Consider the following 27,207-nt stretch of genomic DNA (forward strand, 5'->3'; position numbering starts at 1 on the left):
ATACCCTTAATCCAACAAGTAGCAGACATCTATATTTAAGAGTTCAAATTCTACATGTACAAATGTTCCACATGGGCATCTTTCCCTTATAACCTTGTACCTTTAAGGAAATCTCCACTCCCGGGTTAGTATTTAGAAACATGAAGTATTTGTGAATACTTGATCAAATAGCAATAAACAAAATGTTCTGGATCTAATTAAATAGGCTCCTGGGTCTGGCTGGCATCTACATGTTGTAGAATATACAATTATGGAAAAAGTTGAGAATGACAGCCTGGAACTGTGGGGTTAAATGTGTAATCTGTCCATATCAGTAGGTACCTTACAGGGGACTGGCTGATTGCCACTGAGATTGTCATGCACAAGAAACTCGACAGAAAGGTTCCTATAAGTGTATGGACCAGGAGATCATCAGGCAGTCTGGATGGACTTGTCAGGGCAGTTGTAGTGGGGAACCCTTCTCAGGTCTAGACTGGATTGTGGTATAATGGTTGGTAGCATATAGGGAAGGAGGGAAGGAAGGAAGGAAGGAAGGAAGGAAGGAAGGAAGGAAGGAAGGAAGGAAGGAAGGCAGGCAGGCAGGCAGGCTATATGCCAGGACTTTACAAATGCTATCTTATTTGATCTTCATAATAACTCTGGGAAGAAGATGCTATTATCATTCCTATTTTACAAATGAAGAAACTGTGACAGACAGAGTGACTTGACCAGAGTTGCACAACTAGTTAAATGTTTGAAATGGATTTGAATTCACGTCTTCCTTAGTCTGGGCCCACGCTCTATAATAATAGCTAACATTTATATAGTGCTTAACATGTACCTGGCACTGTTGTAAGCACTTACAAATATTATCTCACTTAATCCCCACAATAACTGTGAGCAGCTAGGTGACGCCAGTCCAGGAATTAGGAGGAGCTGAGTTCAAATGTGATCACAGACACTTACTAGCTATGTGTCCCTGGGCAAATCACTGAACCCTGTTTGCCTCAGTTCCTTATCTGTAAAATAAGCTAGAAAAGGAAGTGGCAAATCACTCCAATATCTTTGCCAAAAAAAAAATCAAATGGGGTCACGGAAAGTAGGACATGCCTGAAATAACTCAACAACAATATTGTGTTTACTATGTGCTAGGCATTGTGCCAAACACTTTACAAATACTATCTCATTTGATCCCCACAACCACCCTGGAAGGTAGATGCTAGCATTATCCCCAATTTACAAATGAGGAAACAGGTTAATTGACTTGACCACAGTCACACAGCTCCTTAAGTGTCTGAGTCTGAATTTAAACTAAGGTCTTCCTGACTCTAAACCCAGTGATCTATTTACTGTACCACCAAGCTGCCTGAGAAGAGCTAGGTTTACATCCTAACTCTGACACTTCTCTGACCCTTATTGTCTTCATCTGTAAACTGGGGATGATGCCTGATACCTAGCTCACCTGATTGCTGTGGGGCTCAAAATCAAATGATGTGAGAAAGGTAACTTTACATATTTTCAAGTGTATTTTTGTAAGTTTTCCTAAAACACTTCTGAGGTCTGTTCTGACTCAGATTCAGTGAGAAGACAGTGGAGGATGATAACATACTTCATCAAGTAAAGTAGAAAACCACCTGCCGACTAGTTTGTTTGAGAAAGCCACTCTGGCGGTAACTCATCTTCTCAATATCTCCTTGGTCTTAGATATCATCTTCCCTTGAGTTCAAGAAATGCATGGATAGCTTGAATTTACCAAATTTCACGCACAATGTGTGACCCTGGTCAACTCCTATAACTTCTCAGTAACCTTGACACATTTATAAATTGAAAAGCAGGATCCGATTTACATTGAGGGAGGGAGTTTCCTCACAGGGAGTTCCCTTACCCAGTACAATCAAAAGTCAAGAAAACCAAATCAATGCAACTTAATGTTCCTTTGGCTAGTGGAGGCATTGACTGTTTTTTATTCACCACAGACTTCTGGGAGGATATATCTGGAAGTGTAGTTGACCAGGTGAGGAGCTGATGTGGGATAAAACATTAAGACAAAAAGGATGTTACCTACCCAAGCCTTCATTTTAAGGACTCTCCAGCATTTTAACTACGATCTTACCCCATCTCACTAGCAACTTACTTACATACCTTACCTTTCTCCATTAGAATATATACTCCTTCTGGGCCAAGGGTTATCTTTTTGTTTTTTTCTTGTTTTTGTATCTCCAGGCCTTCACACTTGCACTCTGAACCTAGTAAGTGATTTTTGACTTGACCCAGATGTGGAGAATCTCTCCCCGCTTTAAGTGGGCACACTCACATGTCTCCCTTCCAAGTCTCTGCTAAAATCCCACCTACTACCGAAAGCCCTTCCTGATTCCCCCTTAATTCTGATGCGAATTATTTCCAATATATTCTTGCACGACTTGTTTGTATGTAATTGTCTCTGTTATTAGACTGCGAACTCCACATGAGGAAAAATGTCTTTTACCTTTCTATCCCCAGCAGCTAGCACACACGGTGCCCGGCACATAGTAGGTGCTTAATCCATGTTGACTGATTCCTTAGACTATGAGCCCCCAGTGAGCAGGGACTGTCTGTTACCTTTTCTTCCCCAGCTATTAGCTATAGGTAATTAGGTTTATTGATTTTTTTAGGGACCTCCCACTGTTAATTATTTCCAATATCTCCTGCACTCATCTCGTTTGTATTAGACCGTGACCTCCCCGAAAGTGGAGAGTGACTTTGGCTTTTCTTTCTGTCGTCCCGCACGCCCCATCCTCGCACTCAGCACACACAGTAGGAGTTTACTGAAGGCTTCTCACCTTCTCTGCTAGCTGGACTTGCGCTCCACGTGGATCAGACTCAGCCTCCCTCAATCCCGGAGGCGTGGGAGGGAAGGAGGGAGGAAGGAGGAAGGAGGGCGGGGGAGGAGGGAGGAAGGCGAGAGAAAAGGTCAGGCTCGTCGGCGCCCCGCCCCGCCCCGCTCCGCCCCGCCTCTTCTGCCTCGTTTCCCTTGTCCCTCCCCTCGCTGGCCCCGCCCCCTCCCGTGCTCCACGCCCTCCCTCTCCGCCAGCGGAAGGAACCGAAAGCGAGGCTGAACGCCTGACGTCAAGGCGACCCAGCCAAACCTCGCCCAGAGTCAGGCGTGGAACGAGCCGGAGCGGCGGCGGCGGCGGCGGCGGCGGCGGCGGTGGCAGAGGAGGAAGAGGAGGGAGGGAGGCGGCAGCCCGGCGACCCACCCGCCTTGGCAGCCGGAGAGCGGAGACGGAGACGCCGAGAGAGAGCCCGGCTCTGCGGAGGGGGCCCTCCGGGGGACTCGGTGGCAGCGCCCTGAGTGAGTGGGGGGCCGGCGGCGGGGCGGGGAGGAGGCCCGGGCGGGGCGCGGACGGGGCGGCGGGGCCGGAGCGGGACGTGCAGGTGGCGGGGCCCCCTCCGGAGCCGGGGAGGGACGAGGCGCCGCCGAGCCGCGCTCTCCCTGCGGAAGGGGTCAGATGTCTGAAACATGGCGGAGGAAGTGCGAGCCTGAGGAGCCCCCTCGCACACTCGCTCGCGCACCCGCACGCGCTCCCACTCCCGCTGCCCGTGGCAGGCGCGGGGCGGGCGGGCGGGTGTCCGCCTCCCCCCCGCGCGCCGCCGGGGATCCCCGGGCCGCCACCCCGGGCTGTGGGTGGAAGTTAGCGAGCGGAAACGAGAAAAGTTGTCCTTGGACCGGACGGGCCGTCCGCGGAGCCGGGGGTGGGGGTGGGGGCTTGAGGGGGCGGGAAGGTTCAGGGGGAAACCACTCCCCGGCCCCCTCCCTCGGGGCTGCGAGGCTGACAGGGAAGGGATGGGGGGGCGCGACTCGCATTTGTTTCGGGAAGTGGTAGGAGGAAGGCGGCCGAGCGAGCCCCACCTAGTCCGGCTCTGTACCCGCAGCCCGGGGAGAGGGAGGCGATTGATTAAAGGGCCCTTCCTCCCTGCCGCCGGGCAGGAAGCGGCCTCCTTGGGGGCCTGCCCGCCGGGGGAGACCACCCCGCCACGTTCCCGGGTCAAGCCAGGTCGCCCCCGAGCTCGGCCCAAGCAGCCCCTGCCCTCCCTGTGTGCAGCGAGCTAGGATTCTCCCCAGCCTTGAAATAGGTTATCTCGGACCGCCCCAGCAGAGCTGGCCCACTTTTTTTTTCTTGGATATCATCTCTGAGCAAAGTACTGCACTTTCAAATCAGTGTTAATATATTAAGTGCCTACTATGTGCCAGGCCCTGGAAATGCTCAGAAAACCAACTCCCGCCTTCCGCTGCTCAGTCCAAGGAGGATGCGATAAACTAGGATTATTTCTAGCCTTGAAGTAATTATTGAAAACTGCTCCAGCAGAGCTGGCCCACTTTTTTTTTTCCCCACCTAGATATCATTTGGAAAAAGTAGTGCACTCTCAAGTCAACAAGGACTTCATTAAGCATCTGCTGTGTATCTGGCCTCATGCTTGGTGCTGGGGATACTAAGAAAAGCAATTCCTGTCCTCAAGGAGACCACAATCTAAAGGGGATACAAGAAACTATGATTATTAAAGGCTTGAAGGGAAGTGGTTCTTTTAATCCATTGCTTTTTTTTTTCTTTCCGCAAATGGATGTCCTTTGGAAAAGTACTGAACCCTCAAGTCACCAAGCATTTATTAAGCAGCTATGTATATGTAGCAGGCCTTCTGCTAGGTGTTGGAGAAAATTAAAACCAATTCCTGTGCTCACAATAAAATGAGAATGCAATAAACTGTTCCTCTTCATAGCCTCAAAATAGCTTTTTTTTTAACTTAACCTCATTCTCCCTTTTCCTCTTAAATGGATGTCTTTTGGAGGAAGTGTTGCTCTTAATATCAGGAAAGTTTTAGTTTCTTTGGAGATCCACCACCAGGTTTCCACTTAGGTAAACTCCTTGCAAGTAGGAATTTTTTTTTGTTAGCCTGGCAGCTAGTAGACTTAATAGTTGTTGGTTGATAGATTTTGTTCAGTACTTTTTTCTTCCTCTTTAAATGTTACCAGTTTGTCCAAAAATTGATGTGCCAAGCAGAAATTAATAACCTCAGATTTTTATTTTTCCTTTAAATTAAGTCACACTATCTTCATTTTTTGTATCAAAGTGAGAATTTTGGGGAATTACACCACCCTGTGTTTGAGGGGTTTGCGGATATAAGTATAACTTTGTAAATGCATACCTCACTACTGGTGAGACCCCCTCACCCATTTGGTACCTATTTGCTTTTAACTACCATGCTTTGTGCCTTTAAAGTATTTGGAATTTCATACAGGTTGTCCTAGCAAGAAATGATGCACAAAAGAAAAAGAATACCTTTTACCCCGACTTAATGTCTCTAAGCTAACAATGTTCAAGGATTTCCCTTTGGACGTAACTTTGGTAGTCCTAAACTATAGAGCTGGAAGAGACCTTGAAGGTTTTATCTAGTACAAACCCCTCATTTTCCAGATAAGGAAAAGATACCTCTGAGTGAAATGACTTATTCAAGGTCATACATTGAATGCCTAACTTAATGATGGTTTTTTGTTTTTCCTCTGTAGCGAAAGGGACAGAATGACAAATTCTGTCTGACAGAAATGATACTTGAGTAGACTTGTGGGGTGGGGAATCGAAAGGTTGGCCTTGTATAAATTAGATCTTGTCAAGAAAAGCCAGAAATACACACTTCAGTCTTGATGTATCAAATCCTGTGGCCTTTCAGGCAGAGGTGACTGACAAATGAAATTACACATCAGGAACAGGTCTGAATTTGTGATTTTGCAATTAAGTTGGTAGAGGGAATTTGTGGATAAGGAAATGGCCTTTATTTATGCAAGTCCGCACTTTTTTTTTCAGCATAAGTGTTAGAGAATTGCCTAGAGTACTGAGTGGTTTAGGGACTTGCCCAGGATCACCCAGCCATTATGTGACTCCAGAGTCAGTCCTTTTTCCATTTGGCTGCCTCTGCTGATAGGGAAGGAAAGTAGCTTCCTATTTGATTCTGGGATAACTGCTAGCAACTTGTTAAGTGGGGAGGCAGATGAAGACTTGGTTGCAAAATCTCTTGCCTTTATTTAAATTGCTTTAAATTTTTCCAAATGCTTTCCATCTACATTTTTATTTCATCCTTAAAATAACACTGTGGAATTAGTGCCCTATAATAGGTGAGTTGTGATGAGGAGTCAGAACAGCAGAAAAATCCTAGATACCTGAGTATCTTAACAGCCATACCCAGTGTAAAGAATTGTATTTTAGCAACTTGTATCATTAAATTATTATTCTTAATCTCTGGTAACACCTTAAAATTGATGAAATTGGATAGGGAACTAAGGTTCAACTCTGCCTTATGTGGCTTTAATTACAGTCTTCTAAACAGATTTGGTTTTTAGCTAACAAATTTACAAATGAACCTTTAGCATAGGTGAGAACACCTATTGATTTGTTTCTGGCTTGTGTTTTTTCTTAATGACAGTTATGTACTTCTGTTTCTATTCATATTAATAGCAGACTTGTTTCTCCCTTGTGCATACCATCCTTCCACTCATACCTCCCTCTCTGTCTCCAAGTTAATGTACTGTAGATTTCAGTGCCACTGGGAATATTTTGATACAATCAAAAGCATTCAAAGACCTATCTTGAGTCCTTTATGATTGTGCTTCAAAACTTTACTGTAAGACATATTGGTGATATTGGGGCAGAAGACTGGCCTGCTTAAATCCCTAACCAAAGGGGATTAGTTAGTGAAGGAGCAAAAGGACTCTATTACAAGCTGTGACACAATTTATGACTTTTTGTTTTTCCTATTTGAGAGATTAGATGGCTGAGATTGGTGGCTGAGAGCTTTTTCCTCCCAGGCAAACTTGTTGAAAGTTTCCCAGGCCAACTAGTTTACTAGTTAAAAGTGCAAGCCTGTGAATTGAGTGTTTTCTTGACTCTTTCAAAGGCCAATATAACATCAGATGAATCTGAGTGTAACCATGTATAATAATCAATAATGTGTGTTATATATAAATGCATAAATTTGTTTTATCAGGTTTTCTGAACTACATTATATAGGACAGCGATTTACCATGTAAGAACTTGTTTGTTTAAAAATCTTTAGGCTCAGTTAGATTTATAAGACACCAAGGTAAATACAAAAGCCAAGGTCTAATTTCTTCAAAGATTAGAATCTGTGATGGCACTCTGCGATGATATGTTAAGAGTTAGAATATACCACAAGATCATCTAATTCTTTTTACAAATCAGGAAACCTAGACTAGGAAACTGATTGAGATGTTGGTCAAGTAGGTAATGAACAAAGGGCAACATCCAGTATTCCTGCCCTAGATTCCTGACTCCAAAGGCAGTGTTCTTTCTATAGTCATACTGCCACCTCCTTCTGAGGTATATTGAACCACTTACTATATAAGAGTCAAAAGACTCTTTGGTTTGAGGTGTTACGAAGTTGTCTTTTGTGGAAAAAAGTTTTGTATGGAGCCAGTTAACACTCCAAATAAAATCACTTTATATGCTTTGTAGATGACTACTACTAAGCAATCTTAATGCCGTCTTTCAGTCATGTCACTTTCCTGTGTAAAAACCTTCAGTAGTGGGTCCCTAATGCCTTTTTGAATGTAGCATGAATTGCTTATTCTGATAATCAAGACCTCTCATCTTGCTTGAACCTACCTACCTTTCCAGTTTATATTCCAGCCAAATTGCATGGTTCCTTAGACTCCTTTTCAGCCCTATTTATTGTCTCTGTCTGAAATCATTTTTTGAGATTTCCCTCTCCTCTTTAACTGAAGTCTCTCCCTTCAAGGCCCAACTGTTGCATACTCATCTCCTTCTTTCAGATTTCCCTAAGAAACCCTCCTCTTCCTCGAATTTCTCCAGGCACTTTGCTTGGACTTATTGTATGTGTTTATCTCACTCTTCCTTATAGCAAAACCATTTGTACTTCCTCGGTATATTAGATTGTAAGCTCCTTAGTCAAGGCATGATGCTTTGTATATGTTGAGCACTTAATTTACCTTCAGAATTGAATTTTACTTAATTCTCAAACTTCCAGCCACTATAATATTGCCGTTGGTTTCTAGTTGTCCTGAAGGTCAAACATACTGTATGTCTATTATTTCCACGGCTGCTTGTAAAATATTTTCAATTGTTTAGCATTACTTGGGTTTCTGTTTTTTAAAATTTGTCTCTTTCTAGGGAAAGATAATAACTAGATTAGCTAGATATAGGGGGAATATAGATATTTGGCCTTTAAGTGAAATAATTTTATAAAATTACTTTCATATCTAAAAATATGTTGTGTTCATTTGATAAAGAAAATTCCTCTAGATTTTATGCTATAAAAAGGCACTATTCTAGAGTAGAACTGCATTTGATTTGTTTGTAATTCTCTTTGATCATGTACATCCTATATTTTTTAGATTTTAGAAATATGTTTGTCTCAGTATTAAGAAATATTTCCTCTTACGTGTTAGTGATGGTTTAACAACAGTATTATTCTAAATTGAACTTAAAATGCTTACTCTTGCAGTTATCTTACCTTATGCTTCAAAACTGCCAGATCTCCTAAAGTAAGTAGGTTTAATAATTTACTGAAATTAAAATCGGTAAACTTCAAGCCTACATATTGTTGAATAATTGTATTTCTATGGGAAGAATGCTTGTGACTTGGCAAATAGACTGCAAATGCAGAGGGAGGAAAGTGTCCACCAAAATAAAATGTAATCAGTGAGTTTTGTTCAGTTCAGGACATTAAACTACACAGTCCCTGCTATTTTACAGAGGTCTTTTTGGCATGTTTTAAAACAGTGACTTTTTTCCCCTTAACTGTTAAGTTCAGACAAGGGAACCCATTTGAATCTCCAGACTTATGCCCCAAAATGTTTTTAACTATAGTGACATAGTTATATTAACACATTTTAAAGAAGTAAAAGTCGCTAAATTCTAATTTGATGGAAAATAAAGATTGTTTCTTATCTTCTAATATCTCTAGTATTGTACATAGCACAAAGACATAATTTTTGTTTAATTTTTTTTTAAATTATATTTAGAACATTACCAAGAATATTATTAACTTTTTGGAGACTAGACAGTGAACTCTTGTTGAGTTTGCAGGGCCTTGATTCATCTCTTTACAGTTTTTGATTCATTAAAATTCATCAACAGACTTCCTGGATAGAAACTTTGGTACCTCCAAAAAAAAAAGGACAAAAATCACTGGTATAACTTTTTCCCTTAAATAAATTTCTGATTTGAATTCTTTAAAAAGTTAGAACTTGTTGCAGCAGGCTAATATCTCTTATTTTGTGGATTAGGTGATGATGCCCTTTGAGGGACAAAGGATGCTGTAAGCTTTACAAAGTACAGGCCCCATTATCCTGAGGTTAAGTGATTTGCACAGCCCTATTGCTGACATCAAGAATTTGAACCCGGGTCTCCTGGGTTCCTGTGTTCTCAATTCTTGCTCTTATACTGAGCTACCACTCCAAAGGCAGCAGACAGTTTGTGGTTATGTTTTTATTAGCCCTTCCTAAAACTTTGATTAGAAGACAGCATGGGATAGAGCTATTGGGCTTAAAATAAGAAAATCTTGTGTTAAAATTCCACTTGACATGAGCTGTGTAACAATGAACTCTTAACCTTAGTTTCCTCATCTGTAAAATGGGATTCATAATAGCTGTAGTACTTAACCTTAAATTTAGTGTTTTTATGAGGCTGAAATGAGATAATATATGTAGAGCACTTTGAAAAACTTTATCAAAATCAGTTATTCTGATTTACAACTATTGAAAATGAGCACTGTTTCTGAATATCCCTTGAGAATCTTGACTACTATAGTGATAGTGAGGTGGATGTGGGTGCTTTATTTAAGGATTTATTAAGCATCTACTGTATGCCAAAGCAGTGTGCTGGGAATATAAAAACAAAGCCTTCTGTTCATAGAATTTATAGTCTGTCAGGGGAACAGGTACACGTGTAAATAAACACAATCATTTCCAGGGTATTGGGCAGAGAGGAATAGAAGCTGGGGCGAAAAGGAAAGGTTTCCTCATGGGAGAGGGAAGGACATGTCTCTTGAGCTGGGTTTTTGAGGGCAGGAATTCTGAGGGACAGAGGTAAGAACAGAGTATGTTTTAAGACATGGAAGCAGCTCATGTAAAGAAGGGCATGGAGACAGATGGGATGTCATGTGTGAAGAACTGCAGGAAGGCTAGTTTTATGGGTTCCAAGAGTTCATGAAGGAGAGTAATGTATAATAAGCCTGAGAAGGTAGATTAGAACTATTTTGTGAAGGGTTTTAATTCCTAAATAAGAGTTCATATTTGTCTTTGAGTTAGGGGGGAGGCCCTGGGAACTTATTAAACACAGTTGCATAGACCCATCTTTACTTCAGGACAATTACTTTGGTAACCATGTAGAGTTTGGATTGGAGAGGGGGGAGATTTAAGGCAGAGAAATAAGATTACACAGTAATTCTGGTAAGAGGCAATAAGGGCTTCTGCACTAGGGTGGTGGCTGGAGTGAATGAAAAAAGAGGATGGAATTAGAATCAATAAGAATTGGAAACAGTATGGAGAATGAGAAGTCAAGGGGGACTCCAAGATTGTGATCCTGGTGGGTGATTTAAGGATGGTGGTAAACTTGACAGATATGGGAACATTTGAAAGAGGGATGAGTCTGGGAAGAAAGAATAAGTTGTGTTTTGGACATGTTGATTTTGAGATGCCTGTGGGGCATCTAAATAGTCCTTGGGCAGTTATGAAATTGGAGCTGGATATGTATATCTAGGGGGAAAGTAGATCTAGTAGATCTACATCTGTGAATCTAGTAGAGCAATTTTTTGGTCTACATCTGTGACTTCATATGTGTAGGGCACTTCCTTGACCAACATAGGTCCACAAGTGGTTGGGGACTTACACTCTTAGAACTCTCTAGATCACTAAAATAATAAATGTCTTGTCCAAGGTCACAGCCAATTAAGTGTCAAGTGGAATTGGAACCTGGGTCTTGATGTGTTTGTATCTGTGGAGGGGAGAACAAGAGGGAATTGGAAGGAGATAGAAGAAAACTAAGTTGAATTAGAGCAGTTGAACTAACTTAGGCTAAATAATTTTAATTCAAGCAATCAGCACACTCTAGAACTATTTTCAGTTTTCAGAGTTATAACCAAAATTGCTTATGCAAAATCTGTGTTTATCTCAACCTCTTTTTCTCAATCTCTCCCATCAATTTCTTATCCAGGTGCTCACTTCTCTTCATATTTTGTTTGGTCTTGCTGTCTAAGGTCATCCCAGCACTTCTCCCTTCTCTGCAGCAAGCACATACCAACTATGGTCTTTATAATATACTGTATTCAGGTTTCCAAATAAATTGTTATGTCATTTTTGTCATATGTGTCTCTTTTCCACTCCTCATCCTTATTTTTAGCATTTATTATTTCTCCTCACTCCCTCCCCATTGAAAAAAGAAAGCCCTCATACCAGATATGCATAGTCCAATGAAACAGATTCTCATGTTGGCCATGTCCAAAAACTATATTTTGTGCATTTTAAGTCTCTTGTCTCTGCTAGCAGCACTTGGATATTGTGCTTCATTTTTCTCTGGCATCTTGGCTTATCATTGCAGAGTTTAGTTGTTTTTCTTTGTAATCTTATTGTATGAATTGGGCTACTGAGTCTCTTCATTCACTTTGCATTTGTTCATAAAGTTTCTCCCAATTTCCTCTGAAACTGTTCATTTTGTCATTTCTTGTGACATAATAATCCATCATGTTCTTAAACCATAATCTGCTTGACCATTCTCCAATAGGTGGGCATTGACCTAATATGTCTTTTGACTGCTATGAAAAGTTGCTGTAAGTATTTTTGTACGTCTCACTCTCACACACACACACACACACACACACACACACACACACACACAGAGCTTTGAAAAAACTTTTGTGACAAAAGAAAAAGCCAGTCATTACAATGATTTATACAATTAACTTGACTAACTGAAGGCAGCACTCTACCCCATAATTCCCACATTTCTGTGGAAAGGGAAAAGGTAAGTTTCATATTCTGTTACCAGGAATCAAGATTAGGCATTATGCTTGCTTAGACTTGGGCTTTTTTTAATATTCTTTTTGTTTACATTATTGTGATGATGTATTGTTCTCCTGGTTCTACTTTACTTCGGTTCAGATAAGTCTTCACATCTTTCACATCATTCCTCATTTGCTATTTATTATTAGAAAACAATGTCCCGCTAAATTCACATACTACAGTTTTATTTGTCCTTTAGTTTATGGTTACCAACTAAGGGCAGAAACTATCTTTTGCTTCTTCATGTATCCCTAGCACTTAATAAATGTTTGACTGACTATTAGTCAAACGTGCAAAATTAGTGCAAAAAGTGTTGCCCTGAATCTTTTGGTTACATAGGTCTTTTCCATCTTTGGCTCCTTGGGATATGTGCCCAGTATACATTTAACTGGTACTCGCTAAAGTCCTGTTCTGATGATTTATCATGGTTTGGAGATGAACCTACATTCTTCAAGGCTGTGCCAGCGTAGTGCAAGCCCAGGCAGGCCCTAACAAGCCTTTGAGTTCCAGGAGGTAATGGAGTATAGACTTTTGTCATCTAAGGACCAACATACCTGAGGTTCCACACTAAATTGACTAGAGGGTGATGGACTTTTCAGCAACAAGGATTCTCGCAGATTATTAAATTATATAGGGATTGTGATCTCTATCAGCAAAGGGACAAAATCAGGTCCTTGAAATGTGTTTTTATGCTGGGGAGACTTCTACTAGCCATGCCTTGCCAATTTTATCTTCGTATCTTTCCCATGGGTCCCCATCTTTACTCCTACCCAAATACCTTTATCCAAGCCCTCATTGCCTTTCCCCTGTACTATTGAGCAGCATTCTAAATTAACTTCCCTATATCCAGCCTCTTCTCTCTTTGCAATCTATCTTCCACACAGCAGACAGGTTGATCCTAAAACAACAGTCTGTTGTCTCCCTGCTTAAGAAGCTTCATCAGCACCTGCTGCTTCAGAAAATTAAAACAAGCAATGAAAAATGTTGTGTCTGTTATCACAGTGACAAAAAGCCAGCCTTAGAGTCTTAAGAGACCTGCATTCAAACCCCACCCCACTGACTGTGTGACCCAGTGCTTTTAGGACAAAACAAACTCATGTCTATTTCATCTGTCTGGCTCCAACCTGTCTTTCTAGGCTGACTATGCAGTACTTCCCTTCTTTAACCAGCCTACTTGCTGTTTCCCATACCCAACATTCCATTACCAGACTTTGTGCCACAGCCCAGCAGAGGGCTCTTTACCTTTTATTTTATCTCTTGGAAACCCCTCATTCTGTTAAAAATTACCCAACTTGTTTGTGCTTCCCCTTCCTTACTTTGTGCACTCCTTTAAGTGTGTGCACACACTTAAAATGTTTCTGCTCCCCTTGCCTTCAGTAGAGTGTCTGCCCCTTGAAGGCAGGACTGCTTTGTCATGTTGGTGCTGAATAGATAAATTCTTGTTGAATTGAAAAGCTTTTGTTTCTTTTTTTATGAGGTCTCTTCAGTAGAAGTATTTAAGCAGAATCTGAAAGACTAGACAACCTCTAACTAGCCTAGCATCACCACACCACACTCATCTGCAGTGCTTATATTAACTGAATAGGGTACTTCATTTTTCATACAGGGTCTCATGTGATACATACAACAATCATGTGAGAATGGTAGGGCTTGCTGGCGTCTCTGTTTTAAGGATTAAAGACTAAAGCTCAGAAACGTATATTCATTTTCCCAAGAGCACACAGCTAGTGAGTTTTAAAGCTAGAAAAAGTACTCAGGTCACCTTACTCTTTCATCCTGTATTGTTTCTACTATACCACATTTCCTAATCGGAGAATGTACTTGGTTGGTACATTTGAACTGTTGAGGTGGACAGTGAGTATGTATGCACCTTTTGGATGTGTCTGATTAAACATTTGCTAAGCTCCTATCACATGCCAAGAACTATTCAGGGCATTGTGGACTCAAGGATAATAGTGAAGCAGATCTGCCTTCAAGAAGTTTATAGTCTACCCACCAGGAAACAATAAACATGAAGAAGGAGAGGGCAGATCATGAGATGACAAATTTACAGGTAAAATGGTTGTCTAGCGTTAGCTCCCTCATTTTGTAGAGGTGGAAACTCTGACCCATACAAGTTGTACTTTGTCCAAAATCACACAGGGCCATGACTGACATTCAAACTCAGGTTAGGGCTTTTCACTGTCAAGTCCATGAACACGTTCCACTCTGTTGCCTCCACACGAAAAATAGATACAAGTTTTTAAAAAGTAGGAGTCGGGCACTAGTGTAGCTAGGTGGTAAAGTGAATACAACACTAGATTTGGAGTCAGGCAGGCTGAAGTTTAAATCTAGCCCCAGAAACTTAATAGCAGTTATGTGACTTGTCCAGGGTCAGCTATCTGCCTCCTTTTCCTCATCGCTAAAATGAGGATTAATGATAGCACCTACCTCTCTGTTGTGAGAACAGAATGAAATATTTATGTAAAGCTCCTTGTAAACCTTTAAGTGCTATATTAATATTGTTATTATCAGTAGTAGCTGGTGGTGGAGTGATCAGGAAAGATTTCATATAGTTCATGAGTTGCCATGGATTATTACACAGTCAATCAGCAAACATTTATTAAGTCTCTAAGGTGGGGCACTTTGCTAGGCTCTGGAGGTACAAACACAGATTAAAACAGGTAATTTCTACTCTCAGGGATCTTATATTGTTACAGGAAAGATAGCAAGTACATATGTACTTGTACATACCCAGAATTAATATAAAGAGTGTGAAAGAAAAACTCTGTACTTTTAATTTTAGCTGGTCTGCCAGAGACATTTTATTAATAATACTTGCATTTGTGTTGGAAGAGAGGTTCAGAGTTCCCTCTGCTAATTAGAATTTTCCTCACCACTTCTGTTTTATAATAATCATGAAAGAAAGGGCACAATTCCACAGCAAAGTAAAACGAAGCAATAGTAAGGCCAGAATAGGTGCATCCTTTGAGAAATACCTTCCTAAAACTAGTCACTGCCTCTTAACTGATCCCTGTAATGCAGATAGTCTTTACCTATAGCTAGTGAACTTGTTTTTTAAATATTTTGATAACTATTTCAGTATAATTGGTTTCTTTTGTAGTCTTAAATATCTTATTCTTTTCATTTAGCATCATTGTTTTGAGGAAAGGTTCATATAGGCTCACCAGGTTGAGAATACCTGCTGTATTGTTTCAGTATAAATATGGCATTTTCTGCATTTTACTTTAATTCATCAGATGCGGGGGAAGGGGTAGGGAAATGAAAAAAACATTCCAGATGTTATAAAAGTATACCCACTGCTTTGATGTGTGTCAGATTATATTGATGGTGCTACAGAAAATGATGGTGTGAAGAGGCAAAAGCCCAGGGTTTAAACATGCTTTATTCTCCACCCCTTCACTATCTAGAAAGTAACCGGGAGATTATGAAGATGAGTGAAACTTGAGATCAGGATGGTCCAGTTAAAGACAGTTGGAACTTTAAAAGTAATAGTGTTTTGGTGGGCTGGAAATTAGATCATGATGCCTTTAGCCATGATTGTAAGAAAATGGATACTCTTAACTCCTTAAACTGATTTTTCCAATACAGCTACAACTCATTTGGAGAGTATACTTCTATTATTTGTTCAACTCAATACATTTTATCCCATGTGATGACTGTATTCTCATCTCTCATTTTTGGTAACACTGCCACTGCATGACTGTAAACACCAATTAAGTCCACTGATTATGCACCAACTCTTGTCATTCCATGAGCACTTACGAATTGACTGGGCTGTCTTTGTGTAGTTGAACTACTTTATATATCATACTAGTGACAATAGGGTAAATTTCAGTTCTGATTAGCTTTAATGCCTTTTTTACTCAAAAGTTAAAGATCTTTATCTCCCACCTGAAATATCCCAACCCAAATACTTCTTTCATGGTTAGAATGTAGTGTTCCAATTCATCAAGTAGAAGTATTTTTTTTCTCTGTGAGTTTTTCAGGATTGATCCTTGTTAGCTTCACCTTTTGAATTTTTGACTGGTAATTTTCATGTGTTTTTGCATATTAAGAATCTGATTGCCAGCTTCAAATAGATAAACCTTCTACTATAAAGATTGAAGTTGTGTTGGTGTTGGCCACCAGCTAGTTTACCCACTATTATTGAACGATTTTCTTTAAAATTTAATGATAGTTTTATACCCTTTCTTTAATAAACAGAGAATCTGTATTGGGGGTGCTCATAGGAAGTGCTTATAGAAAGTACAGGTCTTCTCTAACTTAGCTGATGATCAGGGTCACATTAAAAACCTTTCTAGCTAGCTGGGACCTACCAGAGGGCTTCCAGAATCCAGGGTCACCTCTACTCCATAATGAGGTATTACCCTAGAAGTAATAACATGGATGCTTCCTTGCATAAGAGAGGAGAGAAAAAAAGAGTATCGAGTCTAAACAGTGCTATTTTGAGTAGACAGGAAGAAGGGGTGTGGAGTAGTTGAGAGGCCAAGTGTGAAAATAATAACTTGACTGTAGAGCTTCAGTGATTTTAAGTAATTTAGAACCCACCCTTAAAAGAGATAATCCACTGGGGAGAGGAAGTTACTTTGGTCTTTCTTATATTAAGCTGTTTTCACAGAGTTCTGTTACATAGCATACTGAGATCATACTTAAATGCAGAACACAAAGACTAATTACTAGGTTGCCATTGGCTAGGATTTCTATTACTTTGGTTGCCAGATGAAAAAGAAAAGGATAAAGCTAATTCTGTAATGACAGGCTGACTAGAGGAGAAAAAGAGAAGAGAATGCCCAAGAGGTCAATTTCCCCATCGATCAAGGATGTGTCAGTCATGTTTAATGTCTTAAATATATCATATGACATGTATATCTTAGTCTTATGTAGCATCTTTCTTAGATATTAGTCCCTCTATTCCATGTCATCAGGAATATGTGACTCTCAAATGGCCATTTTTTACTTTAGAGATTGCCTAATTAGGCATTTTCAAGGCAACCAGCTAAACTTACGTAACTGTCAGTATCTTAAAGGAAGGCCTGTTTACTTATCCCTCTGCTTAGGGAAGCAGCTTGACATAGTTAATAACGAAGACCTGGATTCAAGTGCCGCCTCTCACATCTAAACATCGCGACCCTTGACGAGTCCAAGTGTCTTAACTTCCCAGAGCTCTTGGCAGATCTTAAATTACAAAAGAACTCATGTGTATTCTCACTGTATCATTAAATCACAGGGACTTGTTCCCCTTTACCAAATCAGCACATTTTAAACTGCCTTTCTGTGCAGAGGGCATGCAGCATGCAGGGAGTTGGGAGTAAGTATATAGGGTGTCCCAAGAGTCTTAGTGTAGTTTTTAAACTCTTAAAGCTTTGTTATGCCATTTTCTGTATAATACAATAGAACTTGTATTTTTTAGGTATTAAACCTTTTGAACTTTACTAAGACTTTTGGTACATCCTATGGAAACAAAGATTTACAGACAAAACTATCATTTAACTAGGTCTTTGAAAGATGGGTAACATTTGGCTAAACTAAGAACTGTGGTGGGCATCTCAGGAAGGGCTGAAACAAGTGCTGAGGCTGGACAGCACACAAGACTGAGGTGATCAAGCAACAGAATAAATCAGTAGTTAAGAGATGAGGCTGGAGAAGTATAGTAAGCCTAGTTTTGTGGAGGTCTTTCGTGTTCTTCCTAATTAGCATAACTTGTTTTCATAGCCCCTACCCTGTGACAATAGGATAGGGTCAAAGCTTTATTCAGTACTAACTCAAGGAGAAATACTACTACCTGGACAGAAAGGAGCATTTAGGGATAGAAAGAAACCATATAGTTTCATGATATAAATCTTTTTTTTTAAGTCTTTGAAAAGACATAGTTACGGAGTGAGAATTTTTAGTTTAGTATTTAGATTTTTTTAAACTAGTTTTTATATGCTTTAGAGCAGTGTTGAAAAACTCATAGAAAAGGGAGACACTAAATTGTACATAAAGATCCCTGCTGGCTGCATGTTGACTTAGAGAACCATTTATTAAAATCTTTTATTGTATTTTTATTTATTTTGTTCAGGATTTCCCAATTACCTATTTATCTGATTCAGGGTGCACTCAGCCAGCATTCTGTTTTAGACTAGAAATTCATTGAATTTTAAATTATACAGGAAGCTGGTGAGATTTAGAATATTCAGCATTTCAAGAGCGGTCATTTCAAAGATGTAGTTGATATCTTAATTTAAGAAGGGTTTAGAACTAGACTTTGAGTCAGCTCATTTGAAGGGTTTTTAAAGTATTTAAAAGAATTAGATTTTGTGGTGTTAGATCTTAGTGGACTAGTAGAATAATAAAGAAGTTTGTGGTTTTATGAGTATAGGTAGTTTCTCCATCTAGTGCAAAGCATAATCCTCTGCGTCTAAATATTTTGCCTTCATGAGTTGCTGTCGTGTGTGTGTGTGTGTGTGTGTGTGTATCTAGAGAGAGAGAGATCACTTAGATAGCAGGATAAATATCTGCCTTTAAAAATATTTAAGCATGTAATTTAGGAAGAAATTTTCTGGAGTTTATTTGCCTCTACAGTAAATGCATGTGTTTTCTAGGTGAAGCAGATAATGATTTGAGCCTCCTCAGTGACAAATGATCACACTTGTCTGTTCATTACCCTTTTGCTTCAAGTTATCAGACTATGTCTGGACAGCTCATCAAACCTTTATCCTTCAGTTGTCCTAATTGCTCAGGAGCTAATCTGTTTGGAGGAGGGAAAAGTTTGAGCCAGAGAGATTTTGGAGTTGGTCGGCACATTTCTAAAGTGTAGAATGGTGATAGAATTCCTTACTGCAGCAGCAAGAGCATATTGACATTGTTAATGAGTAGATGATTCTCCACCAACTATGCATTAAGTACAAACCAGTTATTATTAAGATTATGAAAATGCCTTTCTGAGTGAAGTTCTCAGTCCCTTGACTCAGTATTCTTCATATCAGTTCTTTAATTAGTCCTTTGATGTCAAAATTTATTACAGATCATAGGGTTTAGAGTAGGAAGAAACCTTAGAGCTCATCTAGTGCCATCTCATTTTATGTAAATGAGGAAGTGAAGTCCTGGAGAGGTTAAGTGATTTGTCCAAGGTCATGCAAGTAATAAAGAAACTGCAGAGCTGAGTTTGAATTCAGGCCCCAAATCCACATATTCGCATCTCTTAGAGCAGTTTTCTTTCTGCTCTGGACCTTTGAGATCATCTGTGCTTCTTATGTGAATAAAAAGCATGATGATTTCCTTATTGTATTTACTTATACAAAGCTAGGAGGAGCAGCCAAACTCGAAGGCAGTCAGGTCAAAAAGATTTTACCAGAATAGAACAAGGGATCAGATCAAATAAGGTCAATTTAATAGGAAATCCTCTTGCCCCAGTCCACTTCTACACTCGAGAAGGAAAATAGAAATTAAACGAGAAAATGCAATTTTTAAAAAGAGGACTAAGAGAGAGATGAAGCACTGAAAAAAGAGAGTAATCTATCACCTCTATTTAATTGGCTAGAGTTGAAAAGTGTCTTCCAATGAAGACACTGCCATACAGATTGACACGTGACACTCAATATAGTCTTAGTACCTGAAGAATTTATAGAGTTCTTTGGGCATTGGAGGTTAAGTAAGGTTAAGCCCAGCTCAAACAGCCAGTTTATGTCCAGTGCAGGACTTAACCCTATGTCTTCCTGACTTTGAAACCAACATCCATTAAGCCATGCTGTCTCTCTGTGCCACAGTATCATGTAATAATCTGAGTTGACCTTTGAACTCTGCTTAAAGGTCTTGAAAATTAAAAACTGGTCACCTCATTTGTCTCAGATGCCTTTGTGGATGTTTGGCAGACAGCTTGAGCTACTGCTGTTTCTGTGTTTATGATGACATCCTCAGACTGAAGGAGATTCAGATGCCTTGGATGATTTTTGTTTGTTTTTTTCACTCCTCCCTCAATATCCATTTTAACCAAACTACATGTAAGGATGTGGCTCTAGAACCCTGTGTTTTGACTTTAAGATCCTTTTATTTTTAAAACTTGTCTATTATCATGTTCCGCTCCATTAATAAGTTTCTCTCATATTAGTTACGTGGATAATAGGTATCCTTAGAAGCTCTGCTTGGACATCACTTCATATAATACCTTAGCTGCTTGTACCCTTCCCCCACTACCTTTTAACTATACTTAGATGTCTTTTGTTTTCCATATAAAATGTAACCTCTTTGAGGACAAGTACTGTATAACTTTTGTTAACAGCATCACCCAAGCACTGCCTGACACCTGGTTACTTGATTGATGAGAAATACTTTAGGCATGGTTCTTTTCTCTTTCCTTCCCTTCCTCCCAGAATTGTTTTTTGTTGTTGTTGTTTTGTTTTTCCTTCAGTTTTGGAGCAATAAGGAATTTCCTAAGGAGAGTTGTTTGCATTTTAGAGGGTTGGGGTTTTTGTTTTTTCTTTTTTGTTTGGGTTTTGTTTTGGGGGGTTTTGGACTATTTAAAAGTCTGTAAACTCACTTGAAATGGAGTGAAGCTAAGGGATATATTTTTAACCTTTTTTTTCTTTTTTCAGAGAAGAAACTGCTGTGTTCCTTTCTGAATTTTGACATAGATTGGAATTTCTACCGTGTTTTATTATGATTTCTGAGAAATTTCTCAATTTCATGAGTTTCCTACTCTCTCCCCAATAATATTTAACCTTACAGTATAGATGCTTGGGTAGAGAAGCTTATGGTCTTTCCTTCACTTATAAGGACTTAATAGCTAAGGAGAATAAGCAAATTTTTGATTCCGAATTCTTGTGCATATCCTAAATAACATGTACTCTAAACTATGGCTGAGAAATTTCACTGAAATTCTGACTTCCCATACTCATGACAAACCAGATCATAGACTGTATCTATTATTTAGTCTGGTTTTTTTTTTGATAAGATTTCTTTTTCCTAGTAGGGCCTGTCTGCAGAGTTGGTGTAGTCACTTAGTATCTTTATGCAATGTATCCTCAAGAAACATCAGTTACAGCATAAGATTTGACCAACATGCCTTTTTATGTACACTAGGAACATATAACACATTTAAGCTTCAGATTGTTGCATTCAAATCCAGAGGAAGTTTACATCACAAAATCAGAAGTAGAAATATCTCAGTCCTTGTCATTCTGAATTTTTTTTATCAGTGATATTTGGCAGATGGCATATATGTTTTCCATTTCTGTGGTTCTATGATATGTTTACTTTGCAGGTGTTTGATACAACATAAAGTTTAATCTGAGGGGGCTGGAGAAATTTGGAAGATAATGGAGATTGTCTCGTTTGATTGCAGTAAATAGCACACTTATTTTTGCTATTACTTCAGTATCATAACTCTTTGAAATATTTATACAAAGTTTTGTTTCTCATGACTGCATCTTTGCCTGGAAATATCTGTTTTAGTGAAGGTAGGAAATAGTTGGCATCAGTTATTTTTTTCCACTTGGCAGTATGACCATGGTGGTAACTGACATTTTTACATAGCAATTACTATGTACTAGGCATTGCACTAAGCACTTTTTAATCCTTCACAACACCCTTAGAGGTAGGTGCTATTATTATCATTGTTTTCCCAGGGAGGAAGCTGAGGCAAACTGAGGTTAAGTGACTTGCTCAGGGACACAGACCCTTCTGAGTCAAGATTTGAACTCGTGTTTCTGACTATTCATTGCACCATATTCTTTAAATGTGGTACTCTGCTGTTAGCCTTTTGCTAGCAAAACTTCATTAAGTTAACTTGTATTCTTTTAGTCTTCCCAGTAGTGTATTTCCAGTGGGACATTTTCTTAAGAATTCCAAGTCAGCAAGAATTGATTAAGCTCCTGCTGTGTGTCATGTAACAAGTTCCTTACACTCAGGATTCACATTCAGTTGGTGGAGACTGTGTGGATCCTGAGTATATACAAAATAAGAGAGAATTTTGAAGGTAGAGGGCACTGGCACCTGGGACAAGGGTTGAGGGCGTTCATTCAGAGTGTGGCATTTTGAAGGAAACCAGGATGCTGGTGTATGCTAGTTAAGAAAGGTCTGATTGAGGATTGTATTTATCATGAAATGTAATCTTTTTTTTTTCTTTTTTTCTTTTGTAATGCCCAGCCAACTACAGTTTACTAAACTGAATATTAAAGAACCAGTAAGTACTATTTATGGATGAGTGTGTCTAAACACCTGTGATACTGAATAGCTGTGCAGAGCGCTATGTGCTGTTAGGTATAAATACTCTTGATTTGTGTAAGGGGCTTGAGATAGAGAAGTGGAATCATTCCATAGAAAACAAATAAGGGCTAGCCAGGAGATTCCTCATCAAACCACCTGTGCTAATGTACTGTTGATCATAAAGTTCAATTAAGTACTGAATAAGCTGTGGGAAAGTCTTGAACCTGAGTCTGTTGTTGAATTATTGTCTAATATTTTGTCATAACATTTACACTTTACTGGGGTACATATCAATAGGTGTAGATGTATACTATAATGGAACCAATTATTCCTCACATGTATTTCTAGAAGGAAGAGGTCATTCCTAAAAGCAGAATCTGAAACTGCCTCAGAACTTTCAGTCAAATGTGAATATATTCCTCTGTAAGCAACTCCGTAAATATGTAGGTCCTTATTACAGTCTGAAGAGGGGTGAATCAGTTGGTGAATGGCACAGCTGAGTTAACCTGATCACACTCACTGAGCCAGTAGTCTTACAAGGAAATCAAATCTAACACCTTTGAGACCTAGAGAAATTAAATAATGCCAAGGGCATGAAAGTATCGACAGGTGAGATTTAAACCCAGGTTCTCTGATTCCAAATCCAGTGCACTTTCTTTTTGCTATAATGTGTCAGTTATTCTTAATGTACTCCAGAACTGTGAAATTATCCATTAAAATTAGAGAATCCAGTGGTTGAGAGATTTTCCTTTAATAGTACGTAATTGTTTGGAAGGAGAACTGATAGCCACTAAAATCCTTCCCCAAAAGTCTGTCTAGAAATAGTTAGTGTTATTACATACTGATATAAGTAATACACTCAAAATTTTATAACAAGCAGATTTGGGGAGGCTAAGTCATAACTGAGTATGGTTGTTTCCCAAAGATGATGTATAAAGCAGTTTATAGCAGTCAACTGAAACTCTTCTCTCCATGGACTTTTTATTGCTAAATCCACTTACCTTATCTTATTCTCCATTTTTTCTGAACTCTGTAATACTTGATTCTGTTGATCATTTATCCTTAACTAGGTTTTCACAACATTGCTCTCTCCTGATTATTTTTCTTTTTGATCCAACTTTGTTAATTTACTTTGAAGAATTGTCACTCATTTCCTGTCCCCTTATGTGGATGTACCATCTCTGTCCTGAGTGCTCTGTACCCTCTCTCAATGATCTCACCTTCTTTCCTAAGGTTCTGTTATCTCTATGCAGACATCTCTCAGATCTCTATGTCCATTCCTAATGTCTAGACTCATAGTCCAAATAAAGCTTCAGGTGCTGCTGTACTTGACCTAGATATCCCATAAGCATCTCAAACTCAAACATTCCAAAGAAGAACTCTGTATCTTTCCCAAAAAACTTGGCCCTGCTCCTGCCTTAACTCCTTTTGGCAAGGACATTTCCATTCCACCAGCCAGTCTGGCTATAGCTTCTTGCATACTTTGCACAGTATCTGTGCTAGTTTACTAATCCCCACACATTCTCTGTCTCTTTACACCTCTCACATATGTGTAGACTGCTCTACTTTCTCACCTCTCCCTTATGGAATTTCTATTTTCTTTCAAGACTCAATTGCCATCTCTTTTAAGAGGCCTTTCCTGATTACCCCAGGTGGTAATCTCTCTTCCCATCCTGTCCCCAAATCACTTACCCTGTGAATTTTTATCCTCAAGTGAAATAGTGACTCCTTGATGGCAGGGGCTGTCTCACTTTTATACTTATATCACAAAATAATAAAATAGCACATCACAACAAATGCTTAAAGTACTCAGTACACACTAGCTGTTCCCTTTTATTCAGTAGCTTTTTGCTGCTTCACAATACTATGGTTGTGCTTCTGTGTTCTCAAAGGATTTGCGTAAGGGATCACAAGCTCTAGCAGGTTCAAGCTGGAAAGATTTTGAGTTCTGGGTCCATTGATTGACAGTTTGATCCCTCTGACAACAAAGGTCGGAGGCCAGATTGCCCACAGGGTCTGGGGTGGGGTGTTTTTTTGTTAGGACTCTAACAAGTTTCCAGGACAGTTTTTTATTTTGGGTTAGATTTTAATCTACATTTTTGTATAGGAAGTGTTCACACAGATGAAAGTATAAATCCTTGATTATTTTGTTCACCTGCTTTGTTGATGTTGGGGTGTTTTTGGAGTTTTTTACTTTTGATTTGGAGGGCTTTTTTAGAAGACATGCTTCTTAACTGGAACTGAAATGGATATTGGCAATAGTGCCATTTTTCCCCCATAGAAATTAGAAACAATGTTTTTTCAAAAGTCTAAACAGAACAAGACCAAAGAGTTGAAATTTAAAGAGGTGTGAGACATTTACACGGAAACAGAAGTTGTTCGCTTATCAAAAGGCAAGATTAACAATGTTGGAGGGAATGTGGAAAGTAAGGCACAGCAATGTGGTTTTGATGGATCTATGAACTGGCTGCAACCATAATATACAAATAAAATGACCAAAATGTCCATACCTTTTAGCCTGGAGATTTCATTTGCCCCAAGTAGGTCATTGACAGAAAGGCTCCATGTACGCCAAAGTATTTATAGCAGCGCTTTATTGTGATAATAAAGAAACAAAATAAGTAACTATCAATTGACTATTAAAAAAAATGGCAGTTAAGTTAATACAGTGGAATATTATTGTAACAACTGAAGAGCATGACATACAGAAAAGCTTGGAAAGACTTATACATATTGATACAAAATGAAATAAGCATAGTCAGAAAAATACTGTATAGTGACTACACAGCCACAAAACAATGTTCTGAAATTATTGAGAGCAAGCTTGGCCCGAAAGAAGAGCTATGAAGACACTCTCCTAACCTCCCAATTCATTTGCAAATGTCAGAATTCACAGGTGTGGAACATGGTATTTAATGTCTCTGTGAATATGTGGATCAGTTCTACTGGGGGGTTTTTTTCCCCCTTTATTAAATTCTATTATAAAGAATGACTGGAATGAGGAGGGATGCAGGAAGAAATCTAGGAAATGTGAAATTTCACAAAAGATAATGGTAAAAATCTTATTCAAGTCTTTTGACCACTTATCCACTGGGCATGATTTCTTATAAATTTGATGCCATTTTCTATATATCCTAAACACAGAGACCTTTATCAGAGATACATCCCCAAGATTTTCTTCTCATTTGCCTGTGAAAGTTGTGCTTTAAATTCATGTATGCTATACCTTAGTCTTTTGATCCTAGAGTTTAGAATTCAGGAGAACTTCAGGGATCATCTGGTACAACTTCCTTTTAAAAAAAAATTTTTTTTTTGTTTTGTTTTAGTTTATTTATTTTTGGTTTTCAGCATTCAGTTCCACAAGCTTTTGAGTTTTAAATTTTTTCTGCCTTCCCTCTCTCTTCCCCCTCCCCAAGTGGCATACAATCTGATATAGGCTGTACATACACATTTATATTGAACATTTTCATATTAGTCATGTTGTGAAGAAGAATTAGAACCAATGGGATAAGCCACAAGAAAGAAGAAACAAAAAAGAGAGCAAATGGTATGCTACAACCTGCATTTAGACTCTAGTTTTTTCTTTGGATGTGTTTGGCATTTTCCATCATAAGCATTTTAGAGCTGAGAAGAGCTTAGTCTAGCAAAGTCAGTCATAGTACAATGTGACTATAACTGTACAATGTTCTCCTGGTTCAGCTTACCTCAGCATCAGTTCATATAAGTCTTTACAGGTTTTTCTGAAGTCTGCCTACTCGTTTCTTACAGCACAACAGTATCCCATTACATTCATATACCATGTTCAGTCATCCCCCAATTGATGTGCATCCTCTCAATTTCTAATTCTTGGCCAACACAGCTGCTATAAATGTTTTTGTACATGTGGGTCCTTTTCCCATTTATGTGATCTATTTGAGATGCAGCCCTAAACAACTTCCTTCTTTTTTTATGGATTAGGAGCCTGAGTACAACAGGTGAAAAGACTTTCCTAAACACAGCTGGGATTGGACTATATAGCTACTAAATTCATCATGTATCTGCATGAAGAAGCAGCATGATGTAATGCATTGGTGTCAAACTCAAATCAACATTATGTTGTATCATTTTTTAATTTTGTTAAACCTTTCCCAATTACAGTTTAATCTTGTTTGGCAGGCTTGAGTTTGATACCTCTTATTTAATAGTCAGAAAGACTTGAGTTCAGATCCCATCTGACACAATGCTACATGCCTCTTTGCTCTCCACTGTAATCTCTTCTTCTGCTACCATTGGAAGAATAAAATAAGTGAGAATTCTTTCGTTTCATAGTGTTCTCTTTGTACTATTTCATGCCAGAATAGCATACTTGTGAAATAAATCATGGTAGGCGAGATTAAAAATTCCAAGTTATTCTAACATGAAGGACACAATAGGCTTTTTCATGTAACTATCATCTCAGCATTCTCACAAAAGTCAGTTTTTCTGGTCTTAAAAATCATATCATTTGGGAAACCTGGAAGACATTCTTACAGAAATGAGATTTAGATCAGTATATCACAGTTAACTTCAAATGGGTCATGAACATTTTAAATTAGCGAATGGAAGATTTCTTTCATGACTATGGACAACGGGGGAAATTGTTAACTGAATAAGGGAAAGATTATAAAAGATAAAACTTACAATTTCAATTTCCTAATTAAAAAGCTTTGCTATGAACAGAGTCAATGCAGCCAGAATTAGAAGAGGAGCAGTTATAATTGAGGTGGGGATGTCATTGTAACAAACAGCTCTAATAAAGGTCTGCTTTCCAAGATCATGTAGGGAATTGATAGAAATGGCATAAAAAAAAGATACATTCCTTAATTAATAAGTGATAAAGGGATATGAACTAGCAGTTTTCAAAAGAAATAAAATTCACATCCTACCCATCTATTCTAGTTTTTTGTCAGCTCTAAAAGGTTAGCTAGGCAATTTAGCTCTTCTAGCCATTCTTC

At 39.0% G+C, this 27,207-nt stretch overlaps 1 protein-coding gene across 1 annotated transcript in view; it reads left to right on the plus strand.

Annotated features, from left to right (window-relative positions):
• The first annotated feature begins 2,985 nt into the window (after window positions 1–2,985).
• Window positions 2,986–27,207, plus strand: part of RAP1B (RAP1B, member of RAS oncogene family) — a 53,812-nt gene continuing 29,590 nt past the window's right edge. Inside the window, exon 1 of the mRNA XM_072655325.1 lies at window positions 2,986–3,310. The gene's annotated coding sequence lies outside the window, so the exon portion shown is untranslated. The remainder of the gene's footprint in view (window positions 3,311–27,207) is intronic.

Source organism: Notamacropus eugenii, chromosome 3 (assembly GCF_028372415.1).
Source record: "Notamacropus eugenii isolate mMacEug1 chromosome 3, mMacEug1.pri_v2, whole genome shotgun sequence".
Classification (NCBI taxonomy): domain Eukaryota; kingdom Metazoa; phylum Chordata; class Mammalia; order Diprotodontia; family Macropodidae; genus Notamacropus; species Notamacropus eugenii.